Genomic DNA, 5,669 nt, shown 5'->3' on the forward strand with positions numbered 1-5,669 from the left:
CTTACTGTTGATCTTTATATTAAGAAAAACATCTAAACAAATTGGTATTGTGTTTTCGTTCAGATAAAGTTTCCAGATACTATTTCCTAGTTATCAATTAATGTAGGTGGTTATTTTAATTCGCGGCTACCAGGGGCTTTCTCCCATTATACAATATAAATGTACTCACTAACTATTCTCTGGTATCTGTTCTTCAAGTAAAATTACCTATTTTTTTGTTTAATTAGTCCATAATTCATAAAATTCCTTCAGGTCGATCTTTATATTTAGAAAAACATCTAATCAATTTGGAATTTAATTTTTCGTTCACCTACAGTTACCAGCTACTATTTCATTGTTATATTTTATGTCGCTGGTCATTACAATTTTCCAAGAATTTAAACAGCTAAACAGCAAGTAGCATCTTGTTAGAGTACAGGAATTTAACTATGGAGAACCTCGATAGCTGCCGAAAATTATTAATGATTATATATGTAATTTAAAATAATGAATTATATACCATTTCTTATGTTACGTCTTTGGCGGGTAGGCGGTTCTGCGGGTTTACAACCGAATTGTTTAAAAATCACACTATTTTAAATGTATGAGTCACTAGTATGCTCTGATATATGTTCTGCAATGAAAATAAAGATTGTTTTGTTGTTAATTACTCCATAAATGTGTAATGTGTTAATTCAGTCTAAAATCTTTTTGCAACGTTTATATGCGATATACGTAGCTGGAAACTACCTAATATTTAAAAATAATAGTTACAACATTCTATTAATATATAATGTTGAAATAAATATCACACAAAGTCTGTATATCTGTTTTTAGATGTCTTATAAATTTTTTTTTTAAATAGTATTAATGATGTTTGTGAATCTTGAGTAAAAATTATGTTATTTATTATTAATCTAATTGTTATTATTTTAAGTAAAAGAATTGCAAGTATTCGCATAACCACGGGATCTCTGTTTGTGTATGAATGCACGGATTTGTTTTTGTTATGAGAGGGACGCCTTAGAAAGCATGGTGTAGGCCACCTGTGGCTCGCATCCGATCCCACGATCGTCGTCGCCCCTAAATCAACACAACAGGTATTTAGTATTTACGATTATAATAAGTAATATTTCTTTTATAATAATATTGCAGCAGGTGGTGTAGTGGTAGGACACTCGCCTGGCGTTCCGCGAGCGCTATGTCATGGGTTCGTATCCTGGCCGGGGAGGATTTACTGGGCGCAAATCCTAAACTGTAGCCTCTGTTTAACGCAACAGTAAAATGTGTACTTGGATGAAAAAACGATTCTTCGCGGCGGGGATCGTATTCCAGGGACCTGCCCGAAACGCTACTCGTACTAGTGGCTGTACAAGAATGTAACAACTCTTGTATATATCTCAGGTTAGGGGCTAGGCATTTACACTCTTAGGTCAGCAAACTAGCTAGAAGGTTAGACTATTAGACTCCACTGGTCAATCGGGGCCCTGCATGACTCAGCTTATCCTAACCTAGCCCAGCTTAAACCATCTTAGCATAGTTCATTCTAGCTGTGCATAGTGCTTGCACAGCCTTGCTTATCCTAGTTTACCTCTTCCTAGCCTACCGTAGCCAAGCCTATCCCAGTATACCCTTACCTAGTCTTGCCTAGCCTAACCCTGCCTTGCTATTAAACATGACCAGTCCTTCCTACCCTAGCCAAGCCCTGACCAGCTAAGCCAAGCCAATCCCTGCCAAGATTTAGCATAGCCTAAGGAGGCCTGGTCGACGACCGGGCCGCGGGGACACTAAGCCCCGGAAGCACCTCAAGGTAGCCTCAAGGTAGGTAGCCTTGCCTTTTTATTAATATATAGAGGGTACCACCTCTGGTTGAGTATGTAGGAACCCTCCACTTATAGGGTTGAGGGTTCCATATATATATATATATATATATATATATATATATATATATATATATATATATATATATGTCGTACCTAGTAGCCAGAACTCACTTCTCAGCCTACTATTCAAGGCCCGATTTGCCTAATAAGCCAAGTTTTCCTGAATTAATATATTTACTATAAATTTTTTCTTATGAAATGATAAAGCAACCCTTTTCTCTATGTATGAGGTCAATTTTTTTTTATTGGAGTTAAAATTAACGTAGATATATGACCGAACCTAACCAACCCTACCTAACCTAACCTAACCTTTATTTATATGTAAGGTTAGGTTAGGTAGCCAAAAAAAGCTAGGTTAGGTTAGGTTAGGTAGGTTAGGTAGACGAAAAAACATTAATTCATGAAAACTTGGCTTATTAGGCAAATCGGGCCTTGAATAGTAGGCTGAGAAGTGCGTTCTGGCTATTAGGTACGACATATATATATATATATATATATATATATATATATATATATATATATATATATATATGCGGAAAATCCACAGAGAAATATGCAATGAGGTGAACGTTTCAGCTTTGTTAAAGCCTTTGTCAACACCAGACTGACCACGGGATCAGTTAGATCAGTTGCGTTAGGTCAGTCTGGTGTTGACAAAGGCTTTAACAAAGCCGAAACGTTCACCTCATTTCATATTTCTCTGTGGATTTTCCGCATAAAATGATCAGTGTTTTGTGATCGTCAATTGCATATATATATATATATATATATATATAATATAAATAATGTGTGTGTAAACATGCCACGTGTGTGTAAATCACAAAAATTAACACTTGATGAAAAATGTGACAGTGTCAGACCACGGAGGAAGAATTGAAACAGGAATTTCCTTAAGTACTTTCATATATTAATACATCTTCAGAAGGAATAATTTTTTATATAAATTAAATTAAAAAAAATCATTCCTCCATGGTCTGACAGTCATATATATATATATATATATATATATATATATATATATATATATATATATATATATATATATATATATATATATATATATATATATATATACTGTATATGTCGTACCTAATAGCCAGAACGCACTTCTCAGCCTACTATGCAAGGCCCAATTTGCCTAATAAGCCAAGTTTTTATGAATTATTTGTTTTTCGACTACCTAACCTACCTAACCTAACCTAACCAAACTTTTTCGGCTACCTAACCTAACCTAACCTATAAAGATAGGTTAGGTTAGGTTAGGTAGGGTTGGTTAGGTTCGGTCATATATCTACGTTAATTTTAACTCCAATAAAAGTAAATTGACCTCATACATAATGAAATTGGTAGCTTTATCATTTTGTAAGAAAAAAATTAGAGAAAATATATTAATTCAGAAAAACTTGGCTTATTAGGCAAATCGGGCCATGCATAGTAGGCCGAGAAGTGCATTCTGGCTACTAGGTACGACATATATATATATATATAATGTGTGTGTGTGTGCGTGTACTCACCTAGTTGTGCTTGCGGTGGTTGAGCTCTGGCTCTTTGTCCCGTATGTATGTATTCATATATGTATATATATATATATATATATATATATATATATATATATATATATATATATATATATATATATATATATATATATATATATATATATATATATATATATATAATATTTTATATATCCTGCCTGAAATGCTGCGTGTACTAGTGGCTTTACAAGATAGTTCTTATAAAGATAGCATTTTGTGGTTATTCTCTATATCTGGATCACCTAACAGTAAATAAGTACCTGGGAGTTAGACAGCTGCTATGGGCTGCTTCCTAGGGATGTGTGTGTGTGTTTGTATTCATGTTGAATTTTACAAAGTAGGAAGAGATGTTTGTAAAAAAAAAAATCAAATATTTTTGAAAGTATAAGTAGATTTGATATTTTTCTTTAATTGTTTATGTCTGCTGTCTCGCCTCCTTTATAAAATGGCATCATTCTTGCTTTTTTAAGGATATCAGGAAAAGTAAGGCACTCCAGAGATTTGTTGACTCCTTCCTAGTGTTGCCTAGCCCAGCCCAGCCTAGACAAGGCAGGCTGGGCATCCTAGCCTCACGCAGCTTAGCCCCAACCTACATGTAGAATCCCAGTCCATCCTAAGTGATCATTACCTTACTGGCTGTGTTTTCTCTTCAGCCCTGAATGTAATGTGGTGGAACATAAGCAGATACATATCAGGTCTTAGAGAATCTGTACTTCATACATTTCTTAATAATGTCTCACAAATATTTAAATAATTAAACAAAAATTGTATAATAACTTCATATTATTCTTGCAATTTATTTTTGCATTTTTTTTTTATACAAAATTTACATTTTAAAAGATTACCTCTATTTTTAGATTGATGACTTGAAGACTACAGTGCCATCCACAGCAAATCATGGTCTTAAAATATCTCCTAGCAATGACGAGACCAATTTTCACAGAGATCAAATTTTTGCTAAGCAGTAGTCACAGGTAAATATATATTATATATATAATATTATATATATAATATTATATATATAAAATTAACTACTTCATTGCTCAAAGCACCTTTAAACATTCTGAGAGTTGTGCTATTTTATTAATTAATTAATTAGGCTATATTTTAATGTTTTGTAATGTTTTCATTACTTTTTTTGTTTTGAAATTATACCTATACCTGAATATTTATAAACAAAAAAATACCAGAACTATGTCCTTGACAATTGCACTAAGAAGTCTTTGCCAAAATCAGGTGCTCAGTGCAGTAGTTAAAAACTTAAAAGTTGTACCACCTCTGGTGCAAGATTAGGGACCCATAGCCTCAGAGAAGAAAATAGAGAGTACTCAGAGAAGGCCTTGAATAATAGGCAGGCTGTTTGTCTGTGTTTCGACGGTAAGCTTGCTGACACCAAATGTAGTTACCTAAGTGTAGTTACAGGATTAGAGCTACGCTCGTGGTGTCCCGTCTACCCAGCATTCTTTGTCACATAATGCTTTGAAACTACTGACGGTCTTGGCCGCCACCACCTTCTCACTTAACTTGTTCCAACCGTGTACCACTCTGTATGCGAAAGGAAATTTTTTTATATTTCTTTGGCATCTTTGTTTAGTTAGTTTAAATCTATGACCTTTTGTTCTTGAAGTTCCAGGTCTCGGGAAATCTTCCCTATTGATTTTATCAATTCCTGTTACTATTTTGTACATAGTGATTTTATCACCTCTTTTTGTTGTCTTCTAGTTTTGGCATATTTAATGCCTCTGACCTCTCCACATAGCTCTTGCCCTTTAGTTCTGGGAGCCACTTAGTAGCATGTCTTTGCACCTTTTCCAGTTTGTTGATGTGCTTCTTAAGATATGGGCACCACACAACCGCTGCATATTCTAGCCTTGGCCGAGCAAAACTCGTGAACAATTTCTTTAGTATTTCGCCATCCATGTATTTAAACAAAATTCTGAAGTTAGAAAGCGTGGCATAGGCTCCTCACACAACGTTCTTTATGTGGGCCTCAAGTGATAGTTTTCTATCTAGAATCAACCCTAGACCTCTTTCTTTTATCAGAATTATATAAAGATTTCTCACATAATTTGTAGGTTGTGTGGGATCTATGTTCTATTCCACATTCCATAACATGGCATTTATTCACATTAAATTTCATTTGCCAAGTGGTGCTCCATATACTTATTTTGTCCAGGTCTTCTTGAAGGGCATGACAATCATCTAAATTTCTTATCCATCCCATTATCTTAGCATCATCAGCAAACATGTTTATATAATTCTGTATTCC

The 5,669-nt window shown here is 34.2% G+C and overlaps 1 long non-coding RNA gene across 2 annotated transcripts; it reads left to right on the forward strand.

Annotated features, from left to right (window-relative positions):
• Nucleotides 1–956: 956 nt before the first annotated feature.
• LOC138364116 (uncharacterized) lies at nucleotides 957–4,345 on the forward strand. Of its 2 annotated transcripts, XR_011228306.1 has the most exons (3): nucleotides 957–1,079; nucleotides 1,678–1,800; nucleotides 4,258–4,345. It is a non-coding gene; the product is annotated as an uncharacterized lncRNA (long non-coding RNA). The 2 variants fall into 2 exon arrangements; XR_011228305.1 differs by lacking the exon at nucleotides 957–1,079 and having other exon boundaries at nucleotides 1,167–1,800.
• Nucleotides 4,346–5,669: the final 1,324 nt, after the last annotated feature.

Source organism: Procambarus clarkii, chromosome 12 (genome assembly GCF_040958095.1).
Source record: "Procambarus clarkii isolate CNS0578487 chromosome 12, FALCON_Pclarkii_2.0, whole genome shotgun sequence".
NCBI classification, from domain to species: domain Eukaryota; kingdom Metazoa; phylum Arthropoda; class Malacostraca; order Decapoda; family Cambaridae; genus Procambarus; species Procambarus clarkii.